We start from the raw sequence: 24212 nt of genomic DNA on the forward strand, positions 1-24212 counted from the left end.
GCACCAGGAACAAGAAAAAGAACCCACTTAAACTCACCACCTTCTTCCCCGCGGCAGAGCGGACCCAAGTTGGCGCTGGATCTCCCGGGCACACGCTTGTGCAGGAACGGATGGCGGCTTCAACTCCTTATTCCCCCGGGGCGGTGAGTCCTTCTGTCCGTTCCTCTCCGGCCCCATCTCGCTCCTCTGGAGGCTCCCTGCTCTCTAGTTCACCCGAGCAGCGGAGGGACAACCTGCACTCTCCTCGCCCGTACTGCAGGCTCTGCCTCAGAGACGCTCTCCTGCCCCGTCCTCTGGCGCCATGCCGAGCACCCAGGGAACCATGAATGGTGACCCGGCTGTCCCCGTTACTGAGGCTGCAATGAGAGTTATGTTGGCAGATTTGCAAGCTTCATTCCAGCAGGCCCTCCATACTGCCGTTGCCAGCATCCAGATGGAAGTGCACTCCTTAGGCACCAGAACGTCCCACACTGAGCGCAAGATGGCGGAGGTCACTAACTCACATAACGATATGGCCGACCTACTTAACTCTATGGATGAGGAACTGACCTCCCTGAAGCTCAAGGTTGCTGACATGGAAGACCGATCTCGGAGGAACAACCTCCGAGTCAGAGGAATCCCCGAGTCTGTCAAAACCGAGGAGTTACGGGACTTCCTTACTGATTTTTTCTCTATCATCTTACCCCAGGCAAACGCCCAAGATCTCCTTATAGATAGAGCTCACAGGCTCCCCAAGCCTAAATCGGTCCCTGTCTCCTCTCCTAGGGACACTATTTTACACCTGCACTTTTTCCATATCAAGGAGCAGATCATGCTGAATGTCCGCGGTGTCACCAACCTAACGGAGAGATTTGCCTCCCTCTCCATCTTCATGGATCTGTCTGCTGCTACCCTGGCACGGAGGCGAAAATTTGCTGCGGGCACTCGCATACTGCGGGACAGCTCCATCAGTTATAAGTGGGGATTCCTTGTGAAAGTGATCGTCACCTATGAGGGTTCTAAGCACACCGCTACCTCTCCTCAGGGTCTACTCAAGCTTTGCCAGGCTTGGGGGATGGGCTCGAACTCACCTATGCAGCACCTGTCGGGCCAAGAGGCCCCAACTCACATACCGGAGGAAAGGATCACCGTCTCTAAGAAGAAGAGGAAGGCCACCTGATCCTGGTGCTCTTAGTGTAATGTATTGAACTGTGACTGTTTGTTGTGGTATATGCAGTCTTTTCAGGTTTAGGAAACATTATGGTTACCTACATTTTACAGGGAACTTATGTCCTATGGTGTCTCTGGCACCGCTCTTCATCCCTTTATTTGTATAGAATTGAGGCCGGTTTAGCCACGGTTTCTTACATTGTCTGTCATCAATGTATCCCCCAGGAGCGTACTCCATGCGCTCCTTCTCCTTTCCTTTACTCTCCTTCTACCTTTGTGTTTGGTTGCTCCTTCTTATTCTTGTTTCAATGTTTTTCTCTCGTTTGTTTGTCTGGTACGTGGTCTCTTTTTCCTGCATCTCTTCTGGTACAGCTTCAGGCATCTTCTATTCACAGGTGGCCTCGTTGCTCCTACTTGGGGTGCCCATGCTGTGAGTGTGTATAACCAGTTTACCTTCGTACTGCCATGACGCTACAATTTGTGTCCTTAAATTGCAAGGGTCTTAACTCACCTTTTAAAAGGTCCATGGTGCGGAAGGAAGCTGCTACATTGGGGGCAGATATACTCTGTCTCCAAGAGACTCATCTGCGCTCTGAGGACTCTTACAGACTTTCGCATAGATGCTTCCCCACAATTATTCACGCTCCGGCTCCCCGCAAGCGTGGCGGGGTGTCGTTGGCATTTAAGAACTCTGTCGCGCTTACTAATGTGAACTCTGTGATTGACCCTGGTGGAAGGTTTTTGATTGTGAAATTCTCTATTAATAATACTCCCTATGTCTTAGTAGGGGTTTATGCTCCTAATGTCAAACAGGTTCACTTGCTACGTACAGTGCTGCGCAGGTCGGCTATTAATCCGAGAGACAGAATTATTGTTATGGGGGACTTTATTTGCCCCATATGGCCCTCTGTGGACTGCTCCTCTGGGAGGAGGGTTGTGGAGCCCTCCCCAATGTTTCATACCATTCATCAGTATGGCCTTTTTGATGCATGGCGAATCATGCACCCAACAGACTCTGACTTTACGTTCTTTTCCAATCCCCACAAAATTTATACCCTGATAGACTTTTTCTTAATTAGTGCCCCTCTCTCGGATGTCCTTCACCACATGGACATTAAACCAATCACATGGTCCGACCACGCCCCTATCATTTTGTCCCTCCGGGATTCCCTACCGATGCCTAAGGATAGACTCTGGCGGGCGAGCCCATATGCGCTGAAGTCACCCGAATTGTTACCGAAGTTGGCATCCACTATCTCCACTTATTTTGAAACCAACTCCGGCTCGGTCTCTTCCTCCTCCACACTATGGGGTGCATTTAAGGCGGTAGTGAGGGGCCAACTTATTAGTCAAACCTCCTTCCCCAAAAAGTCCACAGCAGAAAAAAAACTAACTATTACTACTGAGCTTGCCGACCTGCACAGACTAAACAAAATTAATGCTTCTGAAGATCTGACTGAACGAATCTCTTCTCTCACCACAGAGTTGAGAACACTTGACCTGTATCGCTTTGATTTAGCTTTAAGACGTATGAAAGTGAACTTTTATTGGCAAGCCAACAGGCCTGGCAAACTACTTGCGCGTCTGATAAAGAAGAAGCAGCAGCATAATAGAATAGCCTACCTGACCACCCCCACGGGGGCTAAAATCATGGACCCTAAGGGGATTGCAGACTCCTTTGCTGACTACTACAATGGCTTATATAATCTGTCCTCCTCTACTGATACTCCTCAACCTACTGCTTCTTCTATAACTTCTTTTCTCTCCTCTATAAATCTTCCCTCCTTGTCTCGGACCCAGGCGGCTGATCTATCCCTACCATTCACCTGTGCCGAAGTCCTCTCGGTGATAAAGTCGCTTAAAGAGGCCAAGTCGCCGGGCCCCGATGGACTCACCAACAAATTTTACTTGACCCATGCTGCCATACTAGCTCCCCATTTAGCTAGTCTATTTAACGAAGTTGCTAAAACTGAACACGTCCCTAGCGAGATGTTGTCGGCTGTCATAGTGACGCTGCCCAAGCCTGGCAAGTCCCCTGATGCCCCTGCAAACTTTCGCCCCATTTCCCTGTTAAATGGTGACTTGAAGCTATATGCTAAATTATGGGCCAACAGATTAGCTGGGGTACTCCTGTCCCTGGTCGATATGGACCAGGTGGGGTTCGTTAAGGGCAGACAGACCTTGGACGGCACTAGGAGATTTTTAGATCTCATAACGGTGGCCAACAGACGTCGGGCGCCTTCTCTGCTCCTCTCTTTGGATGCGGAGAAGGCGTTCGACCGAGTCCACTGGGGGTACTTGAGGGAGGTGCTGCGGAGGTTTAACTTCCCGGAATCCCTGGTTGGAGCCTTGATGGCTCTCTATTCTACTCCGTTGGCTAGGGTTTTTACAGGAGGTGCCCTGTCCAGACAGTTTTCCATTTCCAATGGCACCCGACCCGCTTGCACTGGTCATGGAGCCTTTAGCCCAGCATATTAGAAACTCCACTGACATCTCGGGCATCGCTGTGAGTGGTCGGGACCACCGCATTGGGCTATTTGCCGATGATGTGGTTTTGTCAATCACTAATCCCGACACATCTGTCTGTGCGGTGTTGGATATCCTGCTGGCCTTTAGTAAGGCTAGATACTACAAATTGAACTCCACAAAATCTGTAGTGTTACCCCTGAATTTAGACCCGACATTTAAAATCCCAATTCCCATTTACGTGGTCGGTGGATGGCATTACCTACCTGGGCATCAAACTTACACCTTCTTTTTCCACTCTTCTTCCGTCTAATGTAGCTCACCTCACTGCGGTTCTCAAATCTGGGGGGACTAGGCTGCCCAGACTTGGTGGCTTATTACAGGGCCTCCATGCTCACTCAGGTTAAGCAGTGGTGGAAGACGGAGGTTACTGCCCACTGGGTTGACATAGAAAAGAGTATTCTAAATGTGGCATCCCTTAGATCCTTGTTATGGTCTATCTATTTACAGCGAGAGGTTCGGCCAAGCTACATCCCGACGATTCAGTAGAGCCAGTCCATCTGGTTATATGCGATTAACAATGCAGTAGTATCCCCTGGCTCATACAGCTCCACGCCACTCTCATCAGTTCAATTCATTTTACCTAACACTGACCTCAGGGCTTGGGCAGCGGCTGGAATAACCACCCTGGGAGATATTAGTACTGATGATGTGCGCTCACCGTTTGACTTAATTTCTAATAGCTTTCACCTCCCCACTAGAGATTTTTATAAATTTTTACAAATTAGACACTTGCTACTGTGCTTAAAGTGGCACCCTACTGTTCCCTCTACCCCCTATAATGCCTTCTTCACCAAATTATCATCCACTAAGGGGGTATTTCTAAAGCTTATGTTTCCCTGCTTTCAAGGCCGGAACCCACCCCTCCCCTCTACCAGCTATCCTGGGAACGGGATCTAGGTGTCTCTATATCACAGGAGCAGTGGGAATGGCTATTTACACTCCCAACTAGGCTGCCGCACAATGTGGGTCACATGGAGTCAGCCCGTAAACTCCTTTACCGGTGGTATATGGTCCCCACCCGCTTAGCGAAAATATACCCAGATACATCTCCGGCTTGTTGGCGATGTGGTGAGGCACGGGGAACATTGCTCCATATTTGGTGGTCCTGCCTGGGCCTGAGGGACTTTTGGGACAACATACACACACTGTTAATCTCTTTGATATCAGAACCCTTTTCATGGGGTCCCGGAGTGGCTCTCCTGTCGCTCCATCCTGAAAAACTACTGTTTTCCTCTCTGGTCACGTGTTTCCATACCCTATCCATTGCTAGAGTGTAAATTGCAAAACATTGGAAATCTCGGGATGTGGCTTCGATGGCTGAAATTAGGAACCAACTCATACATACCTGTACAATGGAAACTATGGTGTTGGATAGGTTGCAAATGTCTAGATCCAATGTGGCTACTTACCTGGTTTGGTCGGAGTTGAGGGAGTCCTTGCAAAACCAATGACCTGCCTAATTGGTGGGGGTGACGATGATGACATGCCTCCTGTCCCTTTTGTCCGATTGTTCACTAAAATACTGCTGTACATGAAGATTGACTGATTTCTTTAGGTTTATGATTTGACCCACGTACCGAGCAGTTATGTTACTGTAATGTTTTGTATGGTTGTGCACGTTGTGAGTTACGGTGTCCTTGTTGACTTCTTGGACCTGCGAGTCCTTTATGTCTGTGTTATCACTATGCATATCATAAATAAAGTTTTTGAAGAAAGAAAAAATATATATGTACATGGTCAGGATGAGGTACTTAGTAACATATAAGTTTTTTTGTTTTTTTTAGGATCTGACAGGTACGCTTTAACATATTGCACTATTATTATAAATAAACGTACTGCTTTTTTCCCTCCTACCAATGAATGACAACGTGCTTGTGGAGACAAGATGAAAGAGCCTTGAGAAGTGACTGTAGCTGAGCAGCTCCTTCACTACACGTAACAGACATTACAGGCGTAGCTTTCGGGTCTGGGTGACAGCTGTTTGACATCCTGCAACAGAGCAGCTGAGACGGGGACATGGCATGGAAGTTTGGGGCATATATCTGTCAGACTTGTCACATCACAGGATCTCCGGGCTACACAACTCTGGTTGTCTATGTTCATTATTATTTTGACCTAAAAATAGTTCGCTGCTATGCTGCGCAAGGTATATAAGCATCAGGCCCATGGACCTGCAATGTAGATATCAGCATTTCACATTAAAGGGTAGCTCCCACCATCCTATTTTTTTTTTTAGCTAGCCCGTTCCCCCCCCTCCGCTACAGCACTAGCCCGTTCCCGCCTCCCAACCCCCCCCCCCGCCCCGCATACCCCATTCCCTCATTACACTTGCAGTTACTGCAGAGTCCGGCAGCGGGCGTGCAGGGTCAGCAGTGGCAACGAGGCGGCGGTGGCGATGTGCTGGAGGAGTGGCCTCCCAGCCAGTGGCCGGGGAGCCAAAGCGCTCGCTCCCGCCTGTCTGATTGACAGGCAGGGAGCGAGTGCAGCCTAACTGAAAAAGGATTGATTGCCACTCCAAAATCAGTCCTTTTTCAGTGGCCGGTTTTAAATGTAAATTAAACCTTTTTAATGAAAAAAATAAAAATAAAAGTATATTAGAGATATGTTGTAGTACATAAGTACTACAACATATCAAAAAATAAAGTTGGTGACAGTGCCCATTTAAAGATAGGGGATTGTGCAGGGGCATAACTAGGGGGAGTTGCAATGGGGCCCTGTGCCTAAGGGGGCTACCAAGACACATCTGCACCATATGAGACCAGTATAATAATTGGTACATGGGGCCCTGTTGCAAAATTTGCCCTGGGCCCAGAAGCTACAAGCTGAGACTCTGGGATTGTGCTTTAGGTTTTAGGTCAAAACGAGAAGACATGCTGCGAAATGTATTTACATTGGATCTCTAGTGTTATCTGCAGAGCAGTGTTTCCCAACCAGGACGCCTCTAGCTGTTGCAAAACTACAACTCCCAGCATGCCTGGGCAGCCTTTGGCTATAAGTTGTAGTTTTGCAACAGATAGAGGCACCCTGGTTGGGAAACACTGCTGTAGAGTAACAGACAATAGTGAGTACCACCCATTTTGACTATTTAAATAGGTTTCTCTTCTTGGTCCTATGAATATTTTAAGAAGTTCTGGTTGGGAAACACTGGCCTACTTTTTGCACAATTTAAAAAGCTATTTGCTTACTGTCAAGTGAAAAGGAACACTTCCACCCACATCCTCAGTGACCCCCAGCTATGTGCTTATTATTTTACAGTTTTGTGTCATAATACAGGAGAAAGTTTTAGGGGACTCATCCAGCTGGAACTCTTTCTTTAAGGGTGCATGCACACCACGTTTTCACTCTATGGGTGCCGGATCCGGCTGGGGGAGGGGGAAACCGCGCACTCCCGTAGCCCAGCCGGACCAACGCCCTAATCCATTGACTTTAATGAGCCGACCGGAGTCAACGTTTTACTCCGGCCGGCTCATTTTTGACCAGTATCCAGTTTTCTGACCGGACCTCAAAACGTAGTAAGATATATTTGCTATGGGGATTTGCTCCTACTCTGGACAGTTTCTGATATGGACAGAGGTGTCAGCAGAGAGCACTGTGGTCAGACAGTAAAGAAATAAAAAAATAAAAGATACAGCAGCTGATAAGTACTGGAAGGATTAAGATTTTTAAATAGAAGTCATTTACAAATCTGTTTAACTTTCTGGCACCAGTTGATTTAAAAAAAAAAAAAAAAAAAAATCCACAGGAGTACCCCTTTAAACCCTTCCCGCAAATGGACGTGTATACATGCCCATTTTTTCTGTGTATACACGTCCAATACATTTTCTATCACCATGTCCGTTGGCATGGTGATAGAAACGTCATCTCAGCTGTCCTGGACAGCTGACTGATGACACTATGCAGCAGGGGACCAATCAGACTGGTCCCCTGCTGCAGATCGTTGTAATTAGTCAGTCAGTTAGTGACTGACTAATGACAAGGACTTGTGGGGTTCCGGGCTGATCGGGTCTCTGACGACCCGATGGCCCAGAAAATAACGATGATCGGAGCAGTCAGAGTCCACTCCGATTATCCTGAAGGGATAGGACCGAGGTGGCAGCTGCCACCTCGCTCCAAAACCTCTGCCATTGGTCGTTAGGACTAGCGACCAATGGCAGGAGGGGGGCAGGGGGTTAAAGGTTGATGTCGGGGCAGAGCGGGGGGAAGATGGCAGAGGGTCCCGGGACCAGCGATCGTGTCCCGGGACCAGCGATCATGTCCCGGGGCCAGCGATCATGTCCCGGGGCCAGCGATCGCAGCGGGACCCGCGGCGGTACCAGACAGACAGCGCGGGACCGGTGGAGGCAGTGGCGGACGGAGCAGTGAAGATCAGCGGTAAGTGATCTTCACTGCTGCGTTCCAGGAGTTGACAATCTACAACTCCCAGCAAGCCCAGACAGCCAAAGGCTGTCTGGGCATGCTGGGAGTTGTAGTTTTGCAACATCTGGAGGCCCACAGTTCGGAGACCACTGTGCAGTGGTGTCCAAACTGTGCTCTTACAGATGTTGCAAAACTACAACTCCCAGCATGCCCACAGTCCAGGCATGCTGGGAGTTGTAGTTCTGTAACATGTGGCCCTTCAGATTTGCAGCACTACAACTTTGCAACATTTGGAGGGCTACAGCTTGGACACCACTGCACAGTAGTCACCAAACTGTGACCCTCCAGATGTTGCAAAACTAACTCCCAACATGTCTTTCGGCGGTCTGGGCATGCTGGGAGTTGTAGTTTTGCAACAGCTGGAGGCACCCTTTTTGGGAAATACTGAGTTAAGTAACAAACTCAGTGTTTTGCAACCAGTGTGCCTCCAGCTGTTGCATAACTACAACCCCCAGCATGCACGGACAGCCAGAGGGCATGCTGGGAGTGTTAGTAGTATGCCTCCAGCTGTTGCATAACTACAAGTCCCAGCATGCCCTCAGTTGTCACTGCATGCTGAGAGTTGTAGTTTTCGCAATGGCTGAAGGATCACTGGTTGCGAAGTTTGTTACCTAACTCAGTGTTTCGCAACCAGTGTGTCTCCAGCTGTTTCAAACTACAACTCCCAGCATGCACTGATAAACTGTACATGCAGGGAGTTGTAGTTGTAGTTGCAACAGCTGGAGGCACACTGGTTGCGAAACACTGAGTTAAGTAACAAACTGTGTTTTGCAACCAGTGTGCCTTCATCTGTTGCATAACTTCAACCAGCATGCACGGACAGCCAAAGGGCATGCTGGTTGTGGTAGTTTTGCAACAGCTGGAGGTTTGACCCCCCCCTCCCCCCATGTGAATGTACAGGGTACATTCACACGGGTGGGGGTCTACAGTGAACTTCATGATACAAGTTTGAGATGCAGCAAGTTTTCCGCCGCAGCTCAAACTCTCAGCGGAAAGCTCGCTGTAGACCCCGGCCGTGTGAGTGTACCCTAAAAACACCACACTATACTACATTACACAAAATAAAAAGTAAAACACTACATATACACATACCCCTACACAGCCCCCCTTCACCCCCCCCCCCCGAATAAGAATAAAAAAATTCTCGTATGACACTGTTTCCAAAATGGAGAATCCAGCTGTTGCAAGACAACTCGCAGTATTGCCGGACAGCGATTGACTTTCCAGGCATGCTAGAAGTTTTGCAACAGCTGGAGGCACCCTGTTTGGGAAACCCTGCCATAGGGTATTTTTGGTATCGGAGGCAAGTGTAATTCTTGCATCCGGTTCCGTCCTCATGCAAATCCCTTATTTAGTCCTCAAATGCGCATGGTGCTCTCTCACTTCGGTGCCCTGTATTTCAAGGAAACAGTTTAGGGCCACATATGGGGTATTTTCGTACTCAGGAGAAATTGCCTAACAAATTTTGGGGGGCTTTTTCTCCTTTTACCCCTTATGAAAAGGTGAAGTTGGGGTCTATACCAGCTGTCATTGTAAAAGTGTTTTTACATTTTTTGCACTAACATGCTGGGGTTGCCCCATACTTTTGTATGGAAATACCCCATATGTGGGCATAAAATGCACTGCGGGCGCACAACAAGGCTCAGGAGTGAGAGCGCCATGTACATTTGAGGGGATTTGCACAGGGGTGGCTGATCGTTACAGCGGTTCTGACATAAACACAAAAAAAAAAAAAAAACACCCACATGTGACCATTTTGAAAACTACACCCTTCACGTAATAAGGGGTACAGTGAGCATTTACACCCACAGGTGTCTGACAGATTTTTTTAACAGTTGTCGGCAAAAATGAAAAATCTAATTTTTCATTTGTACAGCCCACGGTTCCAAAGATCTGTCAAAGGCCAGTGGGGTGTAAATGCTCACTGCACCCCTTATTACATTCCTTGAAGGGTGTAGTTTCCGAAATAGGGTCACATGTGGGGGGGGGGGGAGGGGGGTCCACTATTCTGGCACCACGGGGGGCTTTGTAAAGCACATGACCCCCGACCTTCATTCCAAACAAATTCTCTCTCCAAAATCCCAACGGCGCTCCTTCTCTTCTGAGCACTGTAGTTCGCCCACAGAGCACTTTACATCCACATATGGGGTATTTCCATACACAGAAGAAACGGGGTTACAAATTTTGGGGGGCATTGTCTCCTATTACCTCTTGTAAAAATGGTAAGTTCTGGAAAAAAAAACAGAATTTCAGTGGAAAATTTTTTTTTTTCATTTACACATCCGACTTTAACAAAAAGTCATCAAACATCTGTGGGGTGTTAAGGCTCACTGGACCCCTTGTTACGTTCCTTGAGGGGTGTAGTTTCCAAAATAGTCTGCCATGTGAGTTTTTTTTTTGCTGTTTTGGCACCATAGGGGCTTCCTGAATGTGACATGCCCCCCAAAAACCATTTCAGAAAAATTCACTCTCCAAAATCCCATAGTCGCTCCTTCCCTTCTGAGCCCTCTACTGCGCCCGCCAAACACTTGACATACACATATGAGGTACTGTATTTCCTTACTCGAGAGAAATTGGGTTACACATTTTGGGGGGATTTCTCTACTTTTACTCCTTATAAAGATTCAAAAATTGGGTCTACAAGAACATACGAGTGTAAAAAATGCAGATTTTGAATTTTCTCCTTCACTTTGCTGCTATTCCTGTGAAATACCTAAAGGGTTAACTTCCTTACTGATTGTCATTTTGAATACGTTGAGGGGTGCAGTTTTTATAATGGGACAATTTATGGGGTATTTCTAATATGAAAGCCCTTCAAATCCACTTCAAAACTGAACTGGTCCCTGAAAAATTCAGATTTAGAAAATTTTGTGAAAAATTAGAAAATTGCTGCTATACTTTGAAGCCCTCTGATGTCTTCCAAAAGTAAAAACATGTCAACGTTATGATGCCAACATAATATATTGTATATAATATAATAATATAAAGATATCTCCCGTATGATGCCAACATAAACTAGACATATTGTATATGTGAATCAAAATATCATTTATTTGGAATGCCTATTTTCCTTACAAGCAGAGCTTCAAAGTTTGAAAATTGCAACATTTTCAAATTTTTCATGAAATTTTGGAATTTTTCACCAAGAAAGGATGCAAGTATCGACAAAATTTTACCGCTATGTTAAAGTAGAATATGTCACGAAAAAATTCGGAATCAAATTCATGAGTAAAAGAATCCCAGAGTTATTAATGCTTAAAGTGACAGTGGTCAGATGTGCAAAAAACGCTCTGGTCCTTAAAGTGAAAATGGGCTTGGTCCTTAAGGGGTTAACCCCTAAAGGACCAAGCCCATTTTCACCTTACGGACCAGAGCGTTTTTTGCACATCTGACCACTGTCATTTTAAGCATTAATTACTCTGGGATGCTTTTACTTTTCCATCTGATTCCGAGAAAGTTTTTTTGTGACATATTCTACTTTATGTTAGTGTTAAACTTTCGTCGATACTTGCATGATTTATTGGTGAAAAATTCCAAAATTCAATGGAAAAATTTAAAATTTAGAATTTGTTTTACTTTGATGCTCTCTGCTTATAAGGAAAATGGACATTCCACATAAATTATATATTGATTCACATATACAACATGTCTACTTTATGTTTGCATCATAAAGTTGACATGTTTTTACTTTTGGAAGACATCAGAGGGCTTCAAAGTTCAGCAGCAATTTTCCAATTTTTCACAAAATTTTCAAAATTGGAAGTTTTCAGGGACCAGTTCAGTTTTGAAGTGGTTTTGAGGGGCCTCCATATTAGAAATACCACACAAATGACCCCATTATAAAAACTGCACCCCTCAAACTATTCAAAATGACAGTCAGTAAGTGTGTTAACCCTTTAGGTGTTTCACATGAATAGCAGCAAAGTGAAGGAGAAAATTCAAAATCTTCATTTTTTACATTTGTATGTTCTTGTAGACCCAGTTTTTGTATTTTTACAAGGGGTAAAAGGAGAGAAATCTTCCTAAAATTTGTAACCCAATTTCTCTCGAGTAAGGAAATACCTCATATGTGGAAGTCAAGTGCTCTGTGGGTGCACTAGAGGACTCACAAGGGAAGGAGCGACAGTGGGATTTTGGAGAGTGAGTTTTTCTGAAATAGTTTTTGGGGTGCCAGGACAGCAAAAAAAAAAAAAAAAAAAAAAAAAAAAAAAAACGTGGCATAGTATTTTGGAAACTACACCCCTCAAGGAACGTAACAAGGGGTACAGTGAGCCTTAACACCCCACAAGTGTTTGACAACTTTTCGTTAAAGTTGGATGTGTAAATTATTATTTTTTTCCACAAAAATTCTGGTTTTCCCCCAAATTTTAAATTTTTACAAGGGGTAATAGGAGAAAATGTCCCCCAAAATTTGTAACCACATCTTTTCTGAGTATGGAAATACCCCATGTGTGGATGTCAAGTGCACTGCGGGCGCACTACAATGCTCAGAAGAGAAATTTTGCTGAAATGGGGGGGGGGGGATGTCGCATGTAGGAAGCCCCTATGGTGACAGAACAGCAAAAAAATACCCATATGGCATACTATTTTGGAAACTACACCCCTCAAGCAAAGTAACAAGCAGTACAGTGAGCCTTAACACCCCACAGGTGTTCAATAAATGTTCATTAAAGTGATTTTTTACACTATAATGCTGTGGTTACCCCAAATTTTTCATTTTCACAAGTGGTAATAGGAGAAAATGTCACCGTAAATTTGTAAGTACATTTCTTTGTAGTAAGGACATACCTCATACCTGGATGTGAACAGCTCTGTGGGTGCACACCAGTCTTGGAAGAGCAGGAACACAGTAAGGAGCCTTGAGCTTTACATAGCTGCCTATCAAGCCAGAACAGCGGGACCCCCCCACCCCTCAATGAGCTTTACATGGGTTAAATTACTAAAATGGGGTACAGTAGGACGTAAAATCATTAAACAGGTTATGCTCCCAGAATGATGACCCAGACTATAGCCAAAACCAAAAAATATGCCCACCCTAAACCCTATGCTCTGAATCATCATTCTGGGAATGTGATGTGTGTGGCCATCCCTAACCTGTTGCCTCAAATGCGCACCCCGTTCAGGTGGAAAGAGAGCGCTGCGCATTTGAGGCAATATAAAAAAAAGTCCCTGATGATAGTGACTCAGTGACCCATGACCCATTTTAGCAAAAAATACCCCCAGAGGTCTTATCAGGTTTTTTTTTTTTTTTTATAAAAGAGTTTTTGGGGCAATTTAGTGGTTTTATGGGGTTAACATTTAGAATGTACTCTGGACTTGGTACATTGGGGTCAATTTATGGGAAATTAAAATGAATGGGGAACATTTTAGTACTCCAGGGAAGTGTGATACTCCCTGAAGCAGTTTTTAACCTCTTTCCAGGGTGGGGGACCTCACCTCAGTCATCCTCCTTCACCCCCCCCCCGACACCTCTGTCCCCCCAGACCCCTCAGTCATCTTTTTTCCAACTTGTGTGCCCCCCAGACCCCTCTGTCCCCCTTCCCCCCCAGTTATCCTCCTTCACACTTTCTTCCTCCCCAGACCCCTCATTCCCCTCCCTCAGACTCATCTGTAACCTTCCCCTTCCTCCCCCCAGTCGATGACTTTTGCGCCCCTTCTGCCCCCTCCCCCCAGTCATCCTTCTTTCAATTTTTGTGCCCCTTCTGCCCCCTTCCCCCATCATTCTTCTTCTTTTACCCTTTGTGCCTCTCCTCCCTCCCCCAGACACCATCTCTCTTCCCTCTCACCTTATGCAGGAGGCAGGCTGCAACAACACGTGGAGCTCCACATTCTTCCTCCTGATGAGAGCGAAGAAGATGGGGAAGGGACGCGTCCATGACGTCAGAGGCGTGCCTGCGCACGGATTTCTTCTGCACTTAAAGGTGCAGTGTCCCTGCCCCGGCTCACTATTGTAAATGCTTGGGCTGGAGGACCAGCCAGCAGCGAGGCCCCCTAAGCACGATCTGAGAAGGGTCCTCGTGCGGGGGACCAGCGGCCGGGGCCATATTTGAAGAGAAAAAAAAGTGAAGTCTGCCACCAGGGCAGATGGTGGCCCGGTGTGCCTGATGGCCAGTCAGGCCCTTGTCCCATGGTAGGGCTGGCCCGGCAGGCCCCCTCACACGCTGGGCCCCTGTGCAGCTGAACCGCACCCCATCTATTGTTAGAGGATGCCCCACAAGTGCTCAATAGGGTTTAGGTCTGAAGACCTGCTTGACCAGTCCATTTACCTTCAGCTTTTTTAGCTAGTCAGTAATCGTCTTGAAGGTGTGTATCTATCAATGCTGGCATAAGACAGTTGTGCAACGCCATGCTGCCACAATAGTGTATGACTGTGAAAATGTTAACCAAACGGTGTGGTTTCATAGATATTTAGCTGCCTAGTATTCTAATGTTTCTAAAGTGATCTTTTGGGAAGTTTTGCACCAACATAATCCTACACAAGTGCCATCTATAAGTGCCATCTAATATAAGACTGACTATGCGTATAACTATAGGATTTCCCTTATTGCAACGCAACAATCCTAAGAGTTACACTCTCTAACATAAGCAAATACATTTACGGTTTATGCAAGAGCCTTATATTTGGTCCCAAAAAAGCTTTTCCCTTTCTACACACATGGATTGTAGATAGAGGTGTAATACACCTTTATGAATACAGCCTTAGATTGTATTCACACTTGGTTTATCACAGTTTTCTGAAGCAAATTTTGGAGGAACAAAAAAAAAAAAGTACTATACCCTTATATTGCAATTTCTTTGCTATTAAGTTACCTCCTCTAGAGAATAAACCACAAGGGATATTTAAGGGGCAAATTGTAAATCTTTACCTACAATACCCAAGAATGGATTAATCGTCTCATTCCCTGGCATTGATAGATAATGCTATATTTATGACAGAAGCGGAATACTTTATCGTTTAATGCTTCCAACTCATCTGAATGTGAAAGAACGTTACCAGTCAGCATTATCTAATGGAGCGTTTCCTCATAGGACTCTGCTCAGCAAAATATCCCATAATCCAGCATTAAACCTGATCAGTTCTTGGGAAACAAGTTACATTCAGAACATATTAATTTTAATGGTTTTTCTTATCTCATTAAAATTACAAGATGGTCTTAATGGAAATATAAGACACCGGATATAAAAAAAATAAGTGCATAGATAGATTGTCTATCTTGCATCCAGCTATCTATGTGGTCTGAAATGCCAGATCACAGTTTTTCAAAGTTGCAGCACGCTCTGGGTAGGGAGTTTAAAAAAAAATTTTTTTAAAGAAATTGTGGCATTTTTCTTAACTTTAAAAGGTGGAAAAAAAACACCAAATTAAATCTTTAAGTCACATAAGAAAATAATCACATGACCTGTAATGAGAAAGGCCCAGTGGTTAAATCACCACAAAAAGGGACTATATTAATACTATTTTTGAAAAACTGTAAACACAAGGAGGGGGGATTTATCAAAACCTGTCCAGAGGAAAAGTTGCTGAGTTGCCCATAGCAACCAATCAGATCACTTCTTTCATTTTTTGAGAAGACCTTTTGAAAAATGAAAGAGGTGATCTGATTGGTTGCTATGGGCAACTCAGCAACTTTTCCTCTGGACAGGTTTTGATAAATCTCCCCCTAGGTCCCTAACCAGGGATCATTAATGCACTTTCTTTAAGTCTCCACACCAAAACTTTACTTTTATTTGTGTTTTGGAAACAGTACGGGTATAACCAAAGATTAAAAACACCAGTGTTCCCAGTCACAGATAGCTATGTAATATCACTGTATTTGCTATCACATGGCCCATAAACATAGAAAATGTGCTTTTACATTATATATCACTGTTTTTGGCTGCAGTTAAAACAACAGATGATAAAAATGTACCAACGATACAGGCTTATTAAAAGATTAGATACATAGCCCCCCTGACATGTTTCGCCCCTCAGAGCTTCATCAGAGGTCTGGGCTAATTTGCAAAAGCTGGAGGCAAACTGGTTGGGAAACCCTGTATTAAACGGACAGTTTTTTTTAAAAAGTTATACACACACCTCAAAATGGTGCAAATTAAATATACAACCCATCTTGCAAAAAACAAGGCAGAAATTTAAAAAAGTGATGGCTGTCAGAAGGTGGGATGCCAGAATAAACTGAAGGCTTTGTTTTTGATGCTCTGATTCTTGTACTATACATTTGGTGAAGTCCAGGTGTAAAGGCACCACTTACACTGCTAGAAAATGTAGATACAATGTATACACAGAATATACACTGGCCTTATAGAATTCATTGAGGCCTCCTTTTTATCATCCAGTGGAAACTTTGTATCCTCCTATGACAACCAAAAAAACTAAAAACTAATTCTTTGTGATGTAAAATTGACAAAAAAAACCCTATGCTATTTTGTAACTTTTGGGGGTTTGATTTTTATGCAGCGCACAGTATGGTAAAACTGACATGTTCTCTTTATTCTGTAGGTCAATAACGGAAGGCTTTTTCAATAGAAGAGCCATGGCAGCAATGAGGTACTTCCCCTCCCCCCCCTCCAACTGTGATCTCCAGGCTGTGGGTAATCCGGACTAGAGGACTGCATTGGGACTGGGATCCTGTGGGATCCGTTGAAATACTTGCGGGAATGGGTGGTATTAGGTATGTCAAACACTGCCCATACTATGCCTGTGGGTCCCGCAAATCCTGCACACTCCCGCACCAAAGGCAGACCCCTCTGCTCTTTGTGTGTCCCTGAAAAAAATGGGACAGCTGTAGACAGTAGCTGGATTAGCCTGTAGTCACTTTCCCTTAGTTCAGGTCCACCCGGCATCTGATGCACAATAAAACTTACTTTTAGACAATAGGGTCGTGCTGTACAGCCTGTAGTTTCCAAGTCCTGACTGCACTGCTTTTGTATTGTTCTGCATGACTTTTCTATAGTACCTGATGGTGCAGATATGTCATTCTGGAGTATATAAGAGCTAGGTGAGAATGTCTCTCCGAGCTTTCTCAAGCTTCTGACTGGCATTTCTGCTTACAGCCGACATTCAGGCCCTATAATGATTAGAGGGTTGAGTCATTACAGGGTTTGACTGCCACACACAGCTTTTTGAGGCCGTTGAATGGCATATCTGTTTAGTACAGCAACCACCATGGCCACCATTACTAGCCCCAGCACCATTACAGGGACTATTATAAGAGTGGTAAAGTGTGGCTGTGAATACAGTGATAAAGCTATAAGCAAATATGCCATTCAGGAGCCTTGGACATTCTCACCTAGCTTTTCTGTGCTTCTGAATGGCATATTTGGTTATAGCAGTATCATTTAATGCACAGGCACACTTCACAACTTATAAGAGTCCCTCTAAATTACGGTTAGCCATGGTGATTGCAGTACTAAGCAGATGTGCCAATTAGGAGCCTGGAAAAGCTGCGTGATAGTGTTAAGCTGGTTGCACCTCTATCACTTTATAGTCAGGCAGTAGGCATCTTTAAAGTAGCTGTGACAGAATGTTTGCAGGAGAGGGCAGGATTAGACACTCACATTGCTAGGGCACACGGGAGGGGAACACGACAACCAAAATTGTGGCTCAAAGATTTAAATGGACATATCCAAGATGAAAAATGCAGAGACAAATTGCACCAATATATCAAATGTACCAGGCTCAAAAAAATTAAAGGGAACACTAAGATAACACATCCCAGATCTGAATGAATGAACTAATCGTATGAAATACTTTCGTCTTTACATAGTTGAATGTGCTGACAACAAAATCACACAAAAATGATCAATGGAAATCAAATGTATTAACCCATGGAGGTCTGGATATGGAGTCACACTCAAAATCACAGTGGAAAACCACACTACAGGCTGATCCAACTTTATGTAATGTCCTTAATACAAGTCTAAATGAGGCTCAGTAGTGTGTGTGGCCTCCACGTGCTCGTATGACCTCCCTACAATGCCTGGGCATGCTCCTGATGAGGTGGTGGATGGTCTCCGGAGGGATGTCCTCCCAGACCTGGACTAAAGCATCCGCCAACTCCAGGACAGTCTGTGGTGCAACGTGGCGTTGGTGGATGGAGCGAGACATGATGTCCCAGATGTGCTCAATCGGATTCAGGTCTGGGGAACAGGCAGGCCAGTCCATAGCATCAATGCCTTCCTCTTGCAGGAACTGCTGACACACTCCAGCCACATGAGGTCTAGCATTGTCTTGCATTAGGAGGAACCCAGGGCCAACCGCACCAGCATATGGTCTCACAAGGGGTCTGAGGATCTCATCTCGGTACCAAATGGCAGTCAGGCTACCTCTGGCAAGCACATGGAGGGCTGTGCAACCCCCATAGAAATGCCACCCCACACCATTACTGACCCACCACCAAATCGGTCATGCTGGAGGATGTTGCAGGCAGAAGAACATTCTCCACGGCGTCTCCAGACTCTGTCACATGTGCTCAGTGTGAACCTGCTTTCATCTGTGAAGAGCACAGGGTGCCAGTGGCAAATTTGACAATCTTGGTGTTCTCTGACAAATGCCAAATATCCTGCACGGTGTTGGGCTGTAAGCACAACCCCCACCTGTGGACGTGAGGCCCTCATACCACCCCCATGGACTCTGTTTCTGACCGTTTGAGTGGACACATGCACATTTGTGGCCTGCTGGAGGTTATTTTGCAGGGCTCTGGCAGTGCTCCTCCTTGCACAAAGGCGGAGGTAGCGGTCCTGCTGCTGAGTCGTTGCCCTCCTACGGCCACCTCCATGTCTCCTGGTAGCACCTCCATGCTCTGGACACTATGCTCACAGACACAGCAAACCTTCTTGCCACAGCTCACATTGATGTGCCATCCTGGGTGAGCTGCACTACCTGAGCCACTTGTGTGGGTTGTAGACTCTGTCTCATGCTACCACTTGAGTGAAAGCACCGCCAACAGTCAAAAGTGACCAAAACATCAGCCAGGAAGCATAGGAACTGAGAAGTGGTCTGTGGTAACCACCTGTAGAACCACTCCTTTATTGGGGGTGTCTTGCTAATTGCCTATAATTGCCACTTGTTGTCTGTTCCATTTGCACAACAGCATGTGAAATTGATTGTCAATCAGTGTTGCTTCCTGAGTGGACAGTGGGATTTCACAGAAGTGTCATTGACTTGGAGTTACATTGGGGGAGATTTATCAAAATCTGTCCAGAGGAAAAGTTGCCCATAGCAACCAATCAGATTGCTTTCTTTTTTAACAAGACCTCTGCAAAATGAAAGAAGCGATCTGATTGGTTGCTATGGGCAACAGGGCAACTTTTCCTTTGCACATGTTTTGATAAATCTCCCCCATTGTGTTGTTTAAGTGTTCCCTTTATTTTTTTGAGCAGTGTATTTCAGTCTATATACTATGAGGTGTAGTGGCGTCACAAAACACAGGACCCTTGTGAGTGCAGGACCAACTACTCCTATACACAGTGGGATTAAGAAAGCAGTCCCATGCTAGGCTCTGATCGCAACCACTGCACCACTAACTACAGTTTTAAAGCCCATTCAGATGCTGCTGTCACCTTTAGCGATCATCTAAAAGGGATAATAGCCGGAAGTGGCGATGATAGCATTCCAGCTATTAGTGGTATCCCTGGATACTAAACTCAGCTGGGGGCCGCCGGGTATAGAGTGGGATGGAGTCAGGCTCACGCTCCTTATATACTGGCCCTATGGCCTAAACATGGCCTTGAGCAATAGTGATATAGACAAGGGTACCATGCATGTGTCTAGAAGTAAAGCAGTCACTCACTGCATTCTATCCTATCCTGTGACTTCTAAGCTTCTTCCTAATGATGAAGGCCATGTCATGTCTTCTGTGACTTCCAGAGTACTAAACCAAATATTCTTCAGATTTAAAGGGGGAGATTTATCAAAGGATTTAGACTGGTTTTTCTAAATTTGTCGCACAGAAAGTCGCAGTCTAAATATGTGCGACTTTTCTGCGACTTTTGCTCTAGAGGATTTTTAGAACATGATGCATTCTAGTCTATTTTAGATTGAAATCCATTGGAAAATGCATTGGTGCTGAATTTATCAAAAGCGACTTTTCAGCGACAAGTCGCATGGGCTGAAAGTACGCCGAAATGTCAGACCATGTTGGAGCAGGTTTAAATATAGACTAAAGCATAGATCATGCAGTCTGTGCACAGAATTTATCAAGAGCTGTGCGCCATTTGATAAATGAGGCGCACAATAGACCGGCCAAACACTCTGTAGTTTGGTCTATATTGATGCGGGACATAGACAGCTTTGATAAATATCCCCCAAAGTGTCCAAATCCCTTCCATTTCAAGTCACTGATGATCAGGATGTCTAATCCTGCATGCTCCATTTGTCTATGTGGCTGCCTACCTAATGGGGTAAGATTATGGAGCAAAGGGGACAAAAGCTGCCCTCTAAGTGCAGAAGAGTCAGGAAGAGAATGGGGAGACAGACAGGAAACTGGTGCAGACAGTGTACTCTGCATTGAGGTAAAGCGTGTATTACTGCTACACCATCTGTCTGCCTTACTGTCCCTACTTCCCCCCTTCTCAGACACCTCACTGTCCCTCCTGTCAGATGCCTCACTGTCCCTCCTGCTACCCCTCCTGTCGGGGGGGGGGGGGGACCTACACTTAATGTAAGGAATTGTTGCAAAGTGGCCTATAATGGGGGCTTTGCCTATCTGCCTACTCACTGAGGGGGATCTACCTTATGGGGGCATTATTACCATGTGGGGCACTATAGTTGTGGTGTATGTTTAGAGATGCTGAGGGTGCTGGAAATGTGAGGAGCCTAAAATGTTTGTCTGGCAACTCTGCAGAAAGGATTCATGGCTGGAACAACTAGTCATGGTGTTTGGAAAAGGAAAATAAAAAGAACGACTCTGATCAGAGAATGAATAACCCTTCCAGATGAGGGCGCTATTACACATAGTATCTTTGCAGTGCGTATGTAAAAATGTGTCCTTTAACATTGTTTTTTATTATCATTGATCAAAAACACACCACCATATAGGAATATGGGTGGGCAGCACAGAGGGCCCCATGATCCTTTACTGTCCCCATAAGTTGTCAGTTCACCTCTAGGGCAGCAGTAAAATAGCAGGGAGAGGGTCAGCTGCCGGCCCAGCCAATCAGAAGCCAGGATGCAGAAAACTTCAGATCACCTGGCTGTCTACCTACCTACTTGCCCTGTCTAAACCACCCACCCACTTGTCTAAACAAACCACCCGCCTGTCTAAACCAACTACCATCCGCCTGTCGAACTACCCGCTTGCCTGCCTGCCTAACTACCGAACCACCTAACATCCCGCCCGCCTGTCTAACTAACCCCCCACCAATCTAACTAGCCACCCAACCAGCTACCTACCAGCCAACTGCCAACCCACCCGTCTACATGTCTAACCCCCCCCCCCACCCCACCTGTCTATCTAGCTACCTGCCTGTCTACCTATCGAGCTACCTCTCTACTTACCAGGCTGTCTACCTACCTAACTACCCACCCATTCTGGTTGTCTCCCTACCTACCCGCCTGGCTGTCTACCTATCAACCCACCCACCTACATGGCAGTCTACTTACCCTCCCACCTACCTACCCACCGGGCTGTCTACCTACCAGCCTACCTACCTGGCTGTCCACATACCAACCTAACTAGCTACCTTCCTACCTGGCTATATATCTATCTATCTACTTAACTATGTGGCAATCCAAAAGACAGCGGCACTCCAGTGGATGAAAAAAAAGTGGATTTTATTTAATGCAAATGTGAGGCGTGGGGGTCCTGACCCAGACCGAACGCAGTAGGCACCCGGACATCACTTTATTGGGAGTGCAGCCTTTTTTGGATTGTACTTAACTATGTGGCTACCTACCTGGCTGTCTACCTAACTAGCTATTTTCCTAGCTGGGTAACAACCTACCTAGATAGCTACCTATCTGGTTGTCTACCTACCCACATACCTTATTAGCTGTCTACCTAGCTAAAACAAATAGAATCCCTCAGCACACTGCCTCACGCCGCCATTTTCAAGCATGCTTGTAAATGGTGGCGTGAGGCTACTGAAACGTAGCTCAGCTGAAAATTCTCAGCACATGACCCACAATGCTCTTAAGTGGGTTATCCAGGAATAGAAAAGCAGAGCTACTTCCTATCAGAAACCGTTCACCGTCTGTCTCCAGGTTGGGTGTGGTTCTGCAGCTCAGTTCCATTGAAGTGAATGGAGCCAAGTTGTAAGTAAAACCACACCCAACCTTGGGACACGCGTGGAGCTGTTTTTGAAAGAAATTAGCAGTGTTTTTCTATTCCTGGATAACCCCTTTAATCTGGCCCTGGTACAACGCATTTAATAACACATGATTCTCCATCTGTTGGGAAACTAAAACCCCCAGTGTGTCCTAAAAGCGGTAGACTTTCAGTACATGCTGGGAGTTTTTGTTGTAAACACTACAACTCTCAGCATGTCCTGAAGGTCTACAGCTCTCAGGATATGCTGAGACTTGTCATTTCTCAATGTATTTACAGACAACATTACCATAATGTGATAGACAGACCCCTATTTTCAATATTCACGGACTCTATAGTAACAGGTACTGTTCCCCAGGACTGGCGCATGGCAAATGTGGTACCAATATTTAAAAAGGGATCAAAAGGTGACCCTGGGAATTATAGACCTGTTAGTTTGACCTCCGTTGTATGTAAATTGTTTGAGGGTTTTCTAAGGGATGCTATTTTGGACTATATTGATAAAAATAAATGTATGACCCCATATCAGCATGGCTTTATGATTGGTCCTGTCAGACTAACCTGATCAGCTTTTATGAGGAGGTGAGCTCCAGACTGGGCCAGGGGCAATCACTGGATGTCGTATATCTGGATTTTTCAAAAGCATTTGATACGGTTCCACATAAAAGGTTGGTGCATAAAATGAGAAGGATTGGGCTGGGGGAGAATGTGTGTAAGTGGGTAAGTAACTGGCTCAGTGATAGGATTGGGTGACTGTTACTAGTGGGGTACCACAGGGGTCAGATTTGGGTTCTGTTCTATTTAATATATTTATTAATGACCTTGTAGAGGGGTTGAATAGTAAAGTAGCAATCTTTGCAGATGATACTAAACTCTGTAAAGCGGTAAACACTGTAGAGGAAAGTGCACTGTTACAAATGGATCTGGATAGGTTGGAGGTTTGGGCTGGGAAGTGGCAGATGAGGTTCAACACTGATAAATGTAAGGTAATGCACATGGGGGAAGAAAAATCCGGGCTGGGATTATATATTAAATGGGAGAACACTTGGGACGACTGAGGTGGAAAAGGATTTAGGAGTCTTAGTTAATAGTAAATTTAGCTGTAGTGACCAGTGTCTGGCAGCTGCTGCAAAGACAAATAAAATCATGGGGTGCATCAATAGGGGCATAGATTCCCACGACAAGGAAATAATTCTACCACTGTACAAATCACTAGTCAGACCACACATGGAATACTGTGTACAGTACTGGGCACCAGTGTACAAGAAAGATATAGTGGAGCTGGAGAGGGTTCAAAGACAGGCAACCAGGGTAATACGGGGAATGGGAGGACTACAGTACCCAGAAAGATTATCAGAATTAGGGTTATTTAGTTTAGAAAATAGAATGCTTAGGGGAGACCTAATAACTATGTATAAATATATCAGGGGACCGTACAGAGATCTCTCCCATGATCTATTTATACCCAGGACTGTATCTATAACAAGGGGGCATCCTCTACATTTAGAAGAAAGGTTTCTACACCAGCACAGATGGGGGTTCTTTACTGTAAGAGCAGTGAGACTGTGGAATTCTCTACTTGAGGAGGCGGTCATAGGGAACTCTTTAAAAGAGTTCAAAAGGGATCTGGATTCATTTTTGGAGAATAATAACATTACAGGTTATGGATTTTAGATTTATAGGGACAGAACGTTGATCCAGGGATTTATTCTGATGCCATATTTGGAGTTGGGAAGGAATTTTTACCTCTAGTATGAGGCTTTTTTGCCTTCCTCTGGATCAACTCAGTAGGGACTCATTAGGGTTATAGGTTGAACTTGATGGACTTTGGTCTTTTTTCAACCTTGCTGAAAA

The 24212-nt window shown here is 45.3% G+C and overlaps 1 protein-coding gene and 1 long non-coding RNA gene across 3 annotated transcripts in view; one reads left to right on the forward strand and one right to left on the reverse strand.

Moving 5' to 3' along the window:
- CCDC141 (coiled-coil domain containing 141) overlaps positions 1-24212 on the reverse strand; it is a 290158-nt gene that overhangs the window by 264872 nt on the left and 1074 nt on the right. The gene's annotated exons all lie outside the window — the stretch shown is intronic.
- LOC130284212 (uncharacterized) overlaps positions 1-24212 on the forward strand; it is a 101886-nt gene that overhangs the window by 44489 nt on the left and 33185 nt on the right. For both annotated transcript variants that reach the window (XR_008846949.1, XR_008846951.1), the window contains exon 2: positions 16592-16639. This is a non-coding gene — a long non-coding RNA (uncharacterized LOC130284212). The remainder of the gene's footprint in view (positions 1-16591; positions 16640-24212) is intronic.

The sequence above is a fragment of the Hyla sarda genome, chromosome 8 (genome assembly GCF_029499605.1).
Source record: "Hyla sarda isolate aHylSar1 chromosome 8, aHylSar1.hap1, whole genome shotgun sequence".
NCBI lineage: Eukaryota > Metazoa > Chordata > Amphibia > Anura > Hylidae > Hyla > Hyla sarda.